The 15,194-nt window shown below is 34.2% G+C and overlaps 1 long non-coding RNA gene across 1 annotated transcript in view; it reads left to right on the top strand.

Annotated features, from left to right (window-relative positions):
• Positions 1-4,814: 4,814 nt before the first annotated feature.
• Positions 4,815-15,194, top strand: part of LOC135277968 (uncharacterized) — a 68,690-nt gene continuing 58,310 nt past the window's right edge. Inside the window, exon 1 of the long non-coding RNA XR_010345501.1 lies at positions 4,815-5,204. This is a non-coding gene — a long non-coding RNA (uncharacterized LOC135277968). The remainder of the gene's footprint in view (positions 5,205-15,194) is intronic.

The raw sequence follows: 15,194 nt of genomic DNA, 5'->3' as shown, positions 1-15,194 counted from the left end.
ATTTAATTTTTAACATATTTTTAACTGTTCCTTATATATTTTTTAACTTTTATTTTAAGTTCAGTGGTACAAGTGCAGGTTTGTTACAGAGGTAAACTTGTATCATGGAGGTTTGTTGTAATAGATTATTTCATCATCCAGGTATCAACCTAGTACCCATTAGTTATTTTCCCTGATCCTCTCTCTCCTCCTACCCTCCATCCTCCAAAAGGCCCCAGTGTTTTATTTCACTCTTCACATAATATATTTATAGAATTCAAAAAATTCTGATATGTAGACTAAAATATATAATACATCAAGGTTTATTATGATTATGTACACTCATTTATTTCCATATTAAATTAATAAAATGTCTATTCTCAAAAGTTAATGTACAACAAATTAACATCTAATAGTATTATTGTGTAAATATATTTATTTTGAATTAAATACATGGAGTGTAGTTCTATGACACAGTAGCCTGCTATGGTGACAGGGTCTGTACATGAGAAATCAGTGATGTTTCCTGATAAATATACTTGAGGCACAGAGAGAAAAAAAGTACAAGACATGTTTAGGGTTCTTCATCATCTGCTATTATTCACTGATTACTGATCTGATAGTAATCCATTCTAAAGAGAGTTTAAAATGTCACTTTATAAATTTAGCAGCTGTGAATTCATCCAAGATACTTCTTCAGGTTTTAAGAGCTTAAGACATAAATAATGCAATTCTGGAGCCAAAAATAGGCATCTGAAAAGGTTCTACAGGTTAAAAATATTGTAATCTAAAAATACATAGAGGAAGTAAGGGTACAAAGGAGAAAAGGAGAGAGAAAGGAAAATTGTAAAACCAAGAGCACTGAGGGCCTGGAAAATCTCAAAACTAATACTTGAGAAACGTACAGCAATCGCAAACACCGGACAGATTTGGGTAATATAGATGAGTCCTAAAAGACATGTGGCAAAAGCACATTAGAAAAATATTGCAGACTTCACAGTATGTTGCTTAAAAACTCCAGGAAACAATCTTGCTGAGGTTAACAAAACTCTAAATCAGAAGTAACATTTTTTAAAAAAGAGAGAGAAAAAAACAAAAAAAGGTATTGTTATATCTAAAAATCAAGATTTGTTGCTCCAAATGACCAAACTGATCTCACTGCAAAAGTAATTTTAAGTAGAAGAATCGTGAAGATCTACCGAGAAAACTGTTATTTTACTGTCCACCCACAAGATTTTAAAGTATGAAGCTGTTCCTTTGTATACCACGATGTAAGGTCATCTCTAGATATGGTGGACTGGTACCTCAAATACCAAAATCTTGGATTCTCACATTTTAAAATGACATAGTATTTGCATATAACTTATGCATTTCCTCATACATCTCTAATTACTTATAATGCTTAGTGCGATGTAAATGCTATGTGAATAGTTGTCATACTATATTGCTTTTAAATTTGTATTTTTTATTGTTTCATTGTTTTTTTTTCAAAATATTTTCAATTCATGGTTGATTGAATCTGTGAGGATTCAGAACCAACAGATACAGAGAGGTGAAGTTATTCTGTTTTGTTTTTCATTTGTTTACACATTTGTTTTTCATTTGTTTACTTGTTTACTTATTTTTAAAGCCTCAGGTTTAGAGATTATGTGAATTTTCAATACAATATTAACGTAATTAAACTCTGGATTTTTTTTTTGAGTTAAGGGTTATTCATTTGTTCTTTGTTTAAAGATTACAGCGATCAAGAGATGACTGTATGGCAACAGTTGATTATTATCAAGTATTGGTCTCCTGTCAATAAGACTTCTAATTTCTGTGAAATTTAGTAAATTATTTATTTTTATCAATAATAACCTTAAAATTGGAGAATAGAATTTCCTTTTCCAGGAATGAAATTAAGAGTTTTTCAAAGGCTAGGTAAGTATTGTAAAATAATTTTATTATGACAAATCATGTGACAATATTCTCTGCAGCCTCTTACGATAGAGCTGAATATTTAAATAATTAATAATTACTCATTTACATCCTTTGTACTAACAAATGTGTGAATACATATTTGGTAAAAAAATAAATACAGAAAACAGTTAAGTCTAAGTTGTGGTATGTACATATCTGCATTTTTGGTCTCATTCAAGCCATAAATAGTTTTTATATAACTTTTCTGTTTTATATTCGTAATTTCCTCTGATACTCTCTGCTTTCTTTTTACTTTCTCTCAGAACTCATATCTCTTATATCTTCCTATACGTACTCTGGGTATGTACATGGGGCGAGATAGGACAGAAGCCTTTTGTACTAACAAATGTGTAAATAGGCATTTGGTAAAGATAATTACAGGAAATAGTGATTATGTACATGACATGCATATGTCTGTATTTCCCAAACTCTTTCTTTTCCCCCTATGGGTGTCTCCTTCTTCAGTGTAATGATAATTATAGGAAATAGTGATTATGCATGTGATATTTAAATGTCTGTATTTCCCAAATTCCTTCTTTTTCCCCTATGGATATCTCCCTCTTCAGGGTGGAGGGGGTCAAACTTGTTAAGATTTGAAAAGATCACAGCCCTCAGCTGTTTGGCTTCAGGGTAGTAAATTATTTGTTATTTTATTCATTTAAAGCTCCAGAGAAAACAGGAGAAAAGATCAGACACAGGGTTTCCAAATGAAAGTATAATGAACTAGAGTAAGCCACTGGACAAAATATGAATATTTCAAACAACAAACTTATAAATACACAAACATTCCAGTTAAGCCTCACATCACAGGAAAGCAATATATCATTCATTACATATCATTTGTAAAGATTCTCAATATTTTAAATTCAGACTAAAATATAAATTGATTCATAATTGATTCTACTTAATTATCCTTGTTTTTTTTTAAACAACATGATCTTAAAGGTTTTCTTATTATAATAAAACAAAATTTACTTAAAGTTTGCAAAGAAATTGATGCAGCAGGCATCTGACATGAATTAGTTTCCTCAATAAAATATTCATTCACCTGAGAAACCTTTGTTCTTCATGACTAATGAAGGAAACACACAAATTTACTAGGCAATAATAACTTTATTTTAATACCAAAATCTCAAAAGAGTTTATTCTTGGATCCTTGTAATGATACTTTTGCAATAAAGGAAGACTTTCAAAGAAATGGTTTTATATTATCTTTATATTAAGATTGAGAAGTTAGTATTAAATCTCAACTCAGTAAAAGCATTTCTGCAGGATTCTGTTTTCTATCTATTCTGTAACCATACAGGGTTTGGTTTTAGAGAACCTGGAGTAACAGACAGTTAATGTGTCCCCTACATATTGATAAATATCAGATTTTCAAGCAAGTCTTTCCTCCGTACTGGATCACAGTCAAATCACTGAATTCTTTGACAAATGCTTGAAGTGCTGATAGAGTGCTGAATAGAAATTCATATGCTTAAGATACCAGGTATTCAGGTAGTAGAAATGATATCACTTGTAAAAATTTAGAGCCTGATTTGTATGCATCAATCAGGTGGAGAGCCAGGCCACTTCCTCAAAGTGGTGTGATGTAGGGTAGATATCAGTTGCTGAGTACAAGGTTTTTTGCTTTGGAAAAAGCACTGGGTAATTTGGCTATGTTTTCTATGAAGACCCAGAATCCTGTCAAGAAGAAGAAATAAGGGCCTAAACAGTTTTAAGGACAAGTATTTCAATAAGCAGCCCAAACAAAAGGGCAGCTTTTTAAAATTTTTTATTTTCTTTTTAATCGACAAAGAATAGTTATACATATTTATTGGGTACAATGTGATGCTTTGATACTTGTAAACATTGTAGAATGATCAAATCTGGAAAAACGACTCTGATATTGAATAGAACTGTGTCCTTATGGATCTGATAGGATGTCAAGGTTAAAAGCATTCCCAGAAGTATCCAAATCCACATGCCTATCTTTTGAGATTACTCATCATTATCCTTGCAACAATGTAAGAATACTGCCCCAAATAGCAATTCAACAATAATGTGAAACTTTTATCCCAAGGCTAAATGGCTTTTATAGTTGTTACCAGTTTATGCTTTTTCTGAAATGGCAGGGAACAAAAATTTTCATGGGCCATGGCTACCATCATTTAGTTACTTATTCATTTATTTCTTCGCTCATTTATGTTTTTTTTTTCACTCATTTAAGTGAGCTTTCTTCCAGACATGCAACACTCCCTACACTTACTTGCTCAATGCGGAGAAGACAAAAATAGAGGATGCATGTTGCTATGTCCAGCGCCGCCCCTAGATAAAGCACCTTCAATTGCAGTTGTGTGGTCTTTTAAAAGTCCTGCCTAAGAGTCCACCCTCCCCCATTTTTCACATAAGGAGGTTGCTTCCCTTATTCAAATCCTTTTTACTTTTATTACTTGCTTTTATCCTTAAACATGACCTTGTCTCCTACATTATGGCTACAGCCGATCTATAATGTAGGATAATTTGTACATTATTTGTACAAATAGGATAATTTGGAGTTTTGAGAGGGAAAAGAAAGTATAGAGAAATGAAGTGAAGGAAGCTGTGAGAAGAAGCAATAGACGATGAAAGAAAGAGGTATCTGTGAAAGATTCAAATGAAAATCTCTATTGCACAATTGGAAAATACTTAGCTGGAGCTCAAGAGAGTGATCCAAATTAGGGCTAATAAATATGGATAAAATCAGTTAATGTTGTAACAACCATATGGCATAGATACTATTATTATCCTCATTTTACAGATGAGGAAAGTGATATGCAGAGAGGTGATGTAATTTGTCCGCAGTTACACACCATCTGCAGTGTGATTTCAAGCTCTTAACAAGTTCCCAAGAAACATCAATGTTTAAGACTGCAAAGGAACTGTCAGAATGCAATAGAAACCAGAGGAGTTTGGAGACGGCAAGAGTGGTCAAGAGAGCCAAATGCTGCTGAGAGATCAGGAGAAAAAAAGCGATTTTGTGCGGAAATAGATGATACAGAAGAAAAGCATTAGAAAGATTCTAAAAATATCTCATTGGTGAGAACTTTGCAATCAAAACACCCCATACTGCAGAGAAGGTTGTTATTGCTATCCGTGCTTAAGGGAAAAACATAACCAGTGCTGTGACAATGTCACGAGAAAGGTGTAAAGGTGAGAACTGAAATGACTTTGGGAAAAGGTCTTTGAAGATTGAGAAGAAAAAAGAGAAGATAATTTGATGTCATCTGTTTCCTGAGAGAATATAGGTATCTTTGTTTTCTTTCTTTCTTTCTTTCTTTCTTCTTTTTTTTCTTAAAAATAAAAGGAGTTGGGGAATGAATTGGTGCTGGAACTTGTCTCAGAAAAAATTGTTAATTTAATTTGGGGACATATTGTGCTAAATGTGACAGGAAGAGACACAGATGGAATTACCTGGTAGGTAATAAAAAAACATGCTTCTTATATCTTAAATTTCCCAGTTGTCTCTTTAGAGTCTTGAGAGCAATTGGCATAGATTTTGAGAGTTGAGGCTCTTTGAATGGATGAGATCTGCAAAGGTAATACCTAGAGAGATCACAGGGGCTAAAGTTTCAAGAATCCAGATTTAAAGAGGAAAGTGAGACAAGGGAGCAAATGGAAAAAGAGGTGTAAGAGAGTTTAAGTAGAGAACATGTATATTTCACTAAATTTTTCCTTCAAAATGTTATTAACTATCAGATACAGTATAAGCATGTTATTACCATATTTACTTGATTATAAGAATGAAAATTGTACTTGTTAACATGTTTTACTTGGATTATATCTTATAACAGATATAGATATTTAATATACAGATTTCTTTCCCATTCTTGAGAAGATTTTACTAGTTGTTTCTTTTATTTGATAGTTTCTTAGAATTTAAAAATATATGTTACTAACACTTATCATTTAGTTACTTATTCATTTATTTCTTCGCTCATTTATGTTTTTTTTTTCACTCATTAAAGTGAGCTTTCTTCCAGACATGCAACACCCCCTACATTTAGGGGTGTAGGTGAAACCCCTTTCATTTATGATTTATACATATTTTATTACTGTAAAGGAGAGATTATTTGTTATCCTTCATATTAACTCAGTTTATATAGAGTGGGAAGAGGTAATATATTTAGGAATTTAAGATGCATTAGTAATGTATTCAGAGCTCCAATAGTGGTGCATAAGCATGGATACTGAGGGTCAGAGGAAAAAGCTTATTTTTTTATTGCCCCAAGTTCCTGCTCTGCAAATATCTAAGAGCATTAAAAAAGATGACATATAGATATCTCCTACATGTACTGTCAACACTGCCTACACGCATAATGTGAATAAGTGATGAGAAATAATAATTATAATGAAGCAGTTTTAAACAGGTTCAGGAGGAATTAGCCATAAGGAAGATACTGCTGAGATGCTTATGAAAGCTATGGAGTTGTCCCTTGTGATGTGCTTTGTCAGGCAGAACTAATTATCTATGGATGATAAGAGAAAATATGGTGAAAAACAGCAGCCATTTCCCATAGCGGGAGTATCCATTTAAAACCCAACAACTCCCTGAACCATGAGATAATTGAAACAGTACCAAAGCCGGCATGAATAACAAGGCATGTACTGTCTTTCCTGGAAAGTGGTGGGGGCTGACAGTGAAAATAAGTCCAAATGCATTTTAGAAAAATTAAATTTCATTTCAACTGATTGACATTATTCAGTTAGAATAAGCAGGGAATTTTAAAATGCACCCAAACTAAGCTTTTTCTAGTCAGAAAAAATTAACTTACTTTGCTAAAGTTTGCAGATAGCATAATCTGATATGTCCCTAATCTTTGTATTTTGCAGTTTTAACATGAAACAAACTTGAAAGATTTTTTTTAGTATATCTTTGCTTACATATTCAGCAATTAAGATTTAAGGGTCTCAATGAAATTTTTTTCAAATGAAAACAGATATTAACAGAACTTAAATATTCTAACAAAAAGAAAGTGATTTTTTCCTGAATTACTTAATAGCAACAAAGAATAATACAAGAATTTGTTTGCTGCCTTTTTCCTCTCACATTATTCTGTCCCAACACCCAATATCCCAATTTTCCAGGGGCCAGGGTATCATCCAAAGAAGTCATCAAAGAACAAATCTTTTCTATGGGTTTTTTTCATTTTATGCTTAGACTGTGGCTTTCATTATCCTGCTGCTAAAACTGATGCCTCTGGTCAACAGGAAGGTGTAAAGCCAGAAGTTAAGGGAAATCAGCAAGTGACCGTTTTTTAAAAAATTGTTTAATTTTTAATTTTAGTGGGCACATTGAATGTGAATATATTTATAGGGTGCATGAGATGTTTTGATACAGGTATGCATTGCATAATAATCATATCATGGAGAAAGGTATATTCATCAACCTTTGCATAATGTTAGAAACAGCTCAATTATACTCTTTAGTTATTTTTAAATGTACCATTAAATTATTATTGACTATTATTCATTCTTTGTAACTATTTTTTGTACCCATTGACCATCCTCACTTACTCCTAACACCCCACTACTCTTCCCAGCCTCTGGTAAAATAAGAATTTTGTTAGCAAAGAAGGGGAAAATAGGTATTATTAATACAACTAGCAGTATTTCCCAGATACACAAATTACTTACCCAATACTCAGAGACATGATAGAACAGATTCCCTGTCTTTTAGAATATTTAACTAGATTCATGGTGTATAGCAGAGGAACTGCAATAGTAGCACTTAATATTTATTTATTCAATAAACAAATCATCTGAATGTTTCAGAAAATTTGGAGACTACAAAACATTCAGCAAAACTGCTAAAAGTTTCTTTTAAAGATGAAATTTAAAAGTCGAATGGTCAATAAAAGTGGATATTTGAACTTTATCATTTTATTTTCACTATGTTATATTAATGTCCCATTCTAAGAATAACCAGGAAACAGGGCAGTGTGGCTCATGCCTGTAATCCCAGTGCTTTGGGAGGCTGAGGCAGCTGGATTGCTTGAGGTCAGGAGTTCAAGATCAGCCAGACCAACGTGGTGAAACCCCATCTCTACAAAAAATACAAAAAAATAACCAGGTGTGACGGTAGGCATCTGTAATCTCAGCTACTCAGGAGGCTGAGGCAGGAGAATTGCTTTAACCCAGGAGGAGGTTCCAGGGGGCTGAGATTGTGCCATTGCACTCCAGCCTGGGTGACTGAGCAAGACTTCATCTCAAAAAGAAAAAAAACAAACCAAACATGAGAAAAATCAGAAGCTAATTGTAAGTGGAAGCAATGTGGTAAGCTACATTGTTTACAAAAATGAAAGATGACTGAAAATTTCTGTTATTATTAGAACCATGTGTTTTGAGGTTTTTTTACTGTAAATTTTAAATAGTGATGAGATAGGAGCAAGTTTTTTTTTTTTAATGTGTTTTGTTTTGTTTTATTTTTAACTGCAGTGGTGTGATCATGGCTCACTCACTGCAGTCTCATACTCATTGGCTCAAGTGATTCTCCCTGCTCCCACCTCAGCCTCCCAAGTAGCTGGGACTGCAGGAATGCATCACCACACCTGGCTAATTTTTAACTTTTTTTTTTTTTTAAGAGACAGGGTCTGACTCTTCAGAAAGGCAGAATTTCTTTTTTTAGTTTATAATGATACTTATAGCCAGTTTATAGGTAACCTTTAGGAAGCAGTGTAAAATCAACTTAAAATCAGTAGGTTTTAGCAATCACTTCTCTAAATGGAGATTTTTAAAAGAATGTACATATATGGAAAGATTGAACTTAGAATAATTGCAAACACTAATGATATTGATATATGTCAAAGTTGTAGTAGAGTATAAAACTGTGGATGCTGGCTAACATATTTAGACTATAACTGATCACATAATTTTTTGAAACAGGTATACCTGTTCTTAACTATTATGCTCAGTTATCAAAAGAGAAAATACTTTCAACCCTTGTCAGCAGAAACTAATTGTCAGCATATTTAAGGTAAAACATGTAGATCCAAAAGCACGTTTTACAAGCTTTTCTGCATTATCAAAAAATAATAAAACTGGCTTCCCAAAAGCCCATTTTTTATTAAAATCAAACTTTCAAGCCAATCATCAAAAAAAATAAGTTTTTTCATCCAGTGTTATATATTATAATGTCCATGAAGTATCTTCAAAAAAAGTCTACATTTATTTAATAGGCTAATATTTGTTATTTAGAATGTTTGTTATAGTATTTGCATTGTGACGGTGCATAGTAGTAATATAAAAATGTTGGTAATCATTTTTCACAAAATTAGAAAAAAAACTTCTCTAAAATTCATATGGAAATAAAAAAGGATCTGACTAGCCAAGGAAATACTAAGCAAAAAAGAATCAAGCCAGAGGCATCACATTACTCAACTTCCCGCTATATTACAAGGCTATAGTTATCAAAACGCATGGTACTGTTACAAAAATAGACACACAGATCAATGAAACAGAATAGAGACCTCTGAAGTTGTACACTTAAAATCAACTGATCTTTGACAAGTCAGCAAAAATAAACAATGAAGAAAGGATTTCCTATTCAAATAATAGTGCTTGGAAAACTGGCTAACCATATGCAAAAGAATGAAACTGGACTCTTTACTTTCACCATATACAAAAATTAACTCAAGATGAATTAAATGTTTAAATCTCAATAGATCTCAAACTATTAAAATCCTAAAACAAAACCTAGGAAATACTCTTCGGGACATTGGCCTAGGAAAAGAATTTATGACTAAGTCCTCAAAAGCAAATGCAAACAAACAAACAAATAAACAAAAACCTAACTAAATGAAAGAGCGTCTGCACAGCATAAGAAACTTTCAACAGAGTAAACCGACAGAAGCTATACATCCGGCAAAGGGTTAATATCCAGACTCTATCAGGAACTTAAATCAACAAGAAAAAAAAAACCATAAAAGATATGAACAGGCATTTCTCAAAAAACATACAAGTGGCTAATAAACACGAAAAAATGCTCATCATCATTAATCATCAAAGATATGTAAATCAAAACCACAATGAGGTACCATCTCACACCAGTCAGAATGGCTATTAGTGAAAAGCCAAAAAGTAACAGATGATGGCAAGGGAAATGCATATCCACTGCTGGTGAGAATGCAAATTAGTCCAGCCCCCATGGAAATCAGTTTGGAGATTTCTCAGAGAATTAAAAATAGAATTACCATTCAACCCAGTAATTGGATTACTGGGTATATACCCAAAGGAAAATAAATCATTCTACTAAAACACATTGTCATAGTATGCTCATCGCAGCACTATTCACAAGAGTAAAAACAAAGAATCAACCCAGGTTCCCATCAGTGGTGAATTGGACAAACAAAATGTGGTGCATACAGATCATGGAATACCGCACAGTCACAAAAAAGAATGAAATCATGTCAACAACATAGATGCAGCTGGAGGCCACTGGCCTAAGTGAGTTAATGCAGAAACATAAAAACAAATGCTACTTTTTTTCACTTATGTGGGAGCTAAACATTGGATACACTTAGACAGAAAGATGGGAACAATTAACAGGAGGATTCTAAAAGGAGGAAAGAAAAAAGAATTGAAAAACTAACTGTTGGGTACTATGTTTACTATTTGGGCAACAAGAGCATCAGAAGCCCCAAACCCCATACTCACATAATGTATCCATGTAACAAACCTGCACATGTACCTCCAAAAATATAATAAATTAAAATAAAATTAAAATGTTGGTAAAACCTAGGGTATCAATATACTGACACAATTTTTTTGTTTGTTTCAAGCAATTATCCTGCCTCAGCCTCCTGAGTAGCTGAGATTACAGGCACGTACCACTAGGCCTGGCTAATTTTTTTTTTTTTTTTTTTTTTTTTTTTTGTATTTTTAGTAGAGATGGGGTTTCACCATGTTGGTCAGGATGGTCTCGATCTCTTGACCTTGTGATAAGGTCACTTGGTCTCCCAAAGTGCTGGGATTACAGGTGTGAGCCACCTCGCCCAGCCACTGACACAATTTTTAAAAATATCTTTCACTCACATTAGACGACTAGACCCATTAGGGACATCACAAAATGAAAACTTACAAAACAAATAATTACAAAGAAACACTTTTGTGTTCTTCTAAATGAGAGTTATTGTAAAGAAGTAACTATATTTCGGCTTTTGGAAATTTATAATACACAGCAGCTGAAACTAATTTTATACACACACACACACACACACACACACACACACACACACACACACCAGGGTGAGGAAATCCTACACATATATAAGAGAATAACATCTTGGCAGAAGAATGTAAATTGCTCTCCTTATATGTAAAGGAGAACTCTCTGACACGAACTGAAAAATACAACAAATGAAGTAGTTCCCCAGAAAGTAAGTGTAGCAGAAAGGAGTTCTTTTCTGTGGGGTTACAAAGGAGTCTAAAGTACAGAACGAAAATCCCTGCAGGAGAGGAAGAACAGTTACTGAAATGAGATTACTTTCTTTCTTGTTTCATTAAAAAAGTAAATGTTGTAGGAACGGATCCATCGAGGTTTCGGAAAAGAACTGGTCGACATGATCTTTCGATGATATAGTTTAGAAAGTTTTATATTTAGAAGGTGTATTGTGTAAAGGAATGTGTCCCCCTGCCCTTTTTTTTTTGAGACGGAGTTTCGCTCTTGTTACCCAGGCTGGAGTGCAATGGCACGATCTCAGGTCACCGCAACCTCCGCCTCCTGGGTTCAGGCAATTCTCCTGCCTCAGCCTCCTGAGTAGCTGGGATTACAGGCACGCACCACCATGCCCAGCTAATTTTTTGTATTTTTAGTAGAGACGGGGTTTCACCATGTTGACCAGGATGGTCTCGATCTCTTGACCTCGTGATCCACCCGCCTCGGCCTCCCAAAGTGCTGGGATTACAGGCGTGAGCCACTGCGCCGGGCCGTGTCCCCTTTTTAAGTGGCAGAATTCTTAGAGAAGAGAACTCTAAGGAACTGCTTGATTGACATTTGGCAATTTGGGAGGTGAAATTAACTGAAGCCTAGGCTAAGACATCACAAATATGTAATATTTTAACAAAATGGTCTGGCTTTGAAGTCTGCACTCGACACAGGTTATTTTTCTTTTTCTCTTTCATTGTCTAAGAAGCTTTATTTATTCTTTATAACCCAAAATGTAGTTGGTTTTAAAGAACAAAATTCAATGTAAATCACATTATGAAACTTTCCTATGATCATTAGGAAACAACAGTTTCTTCTTACACTGAACCTATTACACTTACAATCTAGCTGATTTTCACAATATTGCTTTGGAAATTCATAAACCATAGTTATATGAATAAATCCCCATTGCTCTTTACTTGGATGCATGTCTCATGGAGTTCCCTATGGAAGATGCAGCTTAATTATAAATTGATGCTTATAAACTCAAGCACCTGCCCTCATGACTTTTTATTTAGGGCTCATATTTGAAAACAGCTTTGTCTCTGTTCATGTTGTCTAGACATTATGGCAAATCTGTCATCAGTTACAGTTAGTATCCACATAGGCCTCTGATGAAGGTTTCAGCTACTATTGGCACTATTTTGATCTCTTGAAGTTGTCACCCGGGCATGCAAAAGTGAATTCCATGAGTGCCACATGACCTGTATTTGTCCAAACTTACTCTTGAAATTGCAGATCAATTCATGCTTTGGTTTTTGTTTTTGTTTTTTTGAAACAGAGTCTCACTCTGTTGCCAAGGTTGGAGTGTGGTGGTGCGATCTCAGCTTACTGCAACCTCTACATCCTAGGTTCAAATGATTCTCCTGCTCAGCCTCCCAAGTAGCTGAGATTACAGGCACATGCCACACCACACCTGGCTAATCGTATTTTTAGTATAGATGGGTTTTACCTTGTTGGCCAGGCTGATCTCACACTCCTGACCCCAAGTGATTCTCCCATCTTGGCCTCTCAAAGTGCTGGGATTACAGGCATGAGCCACTGCACACAGTCAATTTATCCACTTTAATATGATGCAAATGAGGAAATTACAAAGTTTTAGTATGCCACACATTTGGGTGATCTACTGTATCGTTATGCTTGATTTGTGATAATGTAACACGTTTAATTAACAATATTTGACAATATGCATCTATGTTTGTGTTTGTCTCTCTCTTGCTGTGTTTGTGTGTGTGTGAAAGAGACAAGGAGAAAGAGAGAGAGAAAGAGAGACTCATCTTTCTACCTAGATTCTAGTCATTGAGAGAAGATGAGTACTGTATGTATACCTTGCACCCTACACAATATCAGTTGATACAGTAAAAAAATAAACATAGTATACAACAATAAGCTGAGTAATGTGATCTAGAATCAAATATGGGATATTGGAGTTAATCCATGGCATTATTATTTTTATATTTTTTAAACCTCTGGCACATACACACATGCACTTTTTAGTTACATTTAGTTGTCTAAGGCATGATTCATACTTATTAATAGAAAAAAACAAACTTAGGTTACTTACGTGACTATCCACATCTAGACAGGATGGCCACATGATGACTGCCAGCACTGGAATTCTGTTAGTCTCATTCTTTACTAACAAGTAACAGTACTAACAATTACTTACTGACTAACAATTAAGTAACAGTAACAATTAAGGAATTGAGTAACAATTCCTTAATTGAGCAACAAATGCTTGTTGAATAAATATTTTGGGCAAGCAAATGATGCTTCAGAAAAATATGTATGGGATCCATCATATTGAGTTGGCCCGATGTTGGTGAAAACAGTTCAGAGTCATAAAGACATCACTGGCAGCTCTATTTTGTTGGTACATAGAGTAGCAGTCCTCATTATTTTTATTTTCCATTGGAAAGGGCTGTTCAAATGCATTAAGCATTCCTAGGGTTACCATGTTGCTAGTTGTAAGTACAGCTTTATTCCTACCATCAAGAAATCATATTGCCACACAAATGAGTTAAACAGACACTGTTTTATGGATATATTAGAAAAATAATTTGTTAAACTTGTAAATCACATATACATTTAAATTCTTTATCAGTAGTAGCAAATTGTCTGCAACCTCAAAAAATGTATTGTATCAAAGCCTGACTACACAGCAATTAAGAACAACTGCATAAATAAACAGTATTGTATTTTGATGATTAGGTTTTCCTTAAAGAGCTGTTATATTGATTCTATAATTACTCTTCTGTCATGGTAACCATGATGCCTTCCACATTAATGATTACTTTGGAATTCATTTTTCAGTAGTGTTGATAGACCTTAAGAGATCTCTTCTGAAGCCTTTTGTTGTTTCAGCATGTGCCACAGTGCTAATAAAAATTTAGAATATTGGTGTGGTCAAGATGTTTTATTTATATGCACTTTTATTTTGTGTCAAGCTTTTGCCAAGCACTTGAACAACAATGATGAAAAAAACACAGACTCTTTGGCTTTTAGTTTAGTTTTTGTTTTTTTTTTAACTGTCTGATGATATAGATTATACATATTATGTATTATGTAGAGGAATGATAGAGTCTGAAGAGTACTTATAGCAACTCATTATGACCTCAGGTTAGAGGATGGTTTTGAGGAGGCAAAGTTGTGGACAGTGAAAATTTGAATAGCTCAAGTGACAGCTGATAAAAACTGGAACTAGATTGGAGATAAGAAGTTGTAGAAATAAAAGGAGAAAGTCACTTTGAAAATCTCAGGAAGTAGAATGAACAGGACTTGATTATTGTGTAGGAGGCAGAATGAGAGATGTAGAAGAGACTAGAAAGACTCTGATGGCTGGTGAGTTGGCTGAGTGGACAGTGGTTGGTATTAATGGAGATTAGGAAAATAGGATTAGCTTACTTAGTGAGGAAAAGATAGTGGATTCAATTTTGGAATGTCTAGGTTAAGGTACCTGTGGAATTCAATTATTTAGGCTCATCAGGCAGTTGGAGTCTTTACTTCAGGTTAAGAGTCAGGATTGAAGAACAGATTTGAGGGCCGGCAGCATCAGGTAGTAATTTAAGATATGAAAATAGATAAAGTCCTTCAAATAGCATGTAGAATGAACACCACACGGATTGTGGATTTTTAGAAAATCAACATTCAAGGGTTGAGCACAGCAAAGCCTGAAACAATAGATAGTATCAGAAGCTCTCAGTGCTTGAGAGGTGAATACAGCTAAGATTTTCACAAGCTAGTAGTTAAGCTGAGCACAGTGACACTTGCCTCCCAGCCACTTGGGAGACTGAAGCAGGAGGATTGCTTGAGC

Source organism: Aotus nancymaae, unplaced genomic scaffold (genome assembly GCF_030222135.1).
Source record: "Aotus nancymaae isolate 86718 unplaced genomic scaffold, 86718_ANA_hifiasm-v0.15.2.pri h1tg000036l, whole genome shotgun sequence".
Classification (NCBI taxonomy): domain Eukaryota; kingdom Metazoa; phylum Chordata; class Mammalia; order Primates; family Aotidae; genus Aotus; species Aotus nancymaae.
The sequence above is the reverse complement of the archived record's forward strand: the minus strand, read 5'-3'. Positions and strand labels throughout refer to the sequence as shown.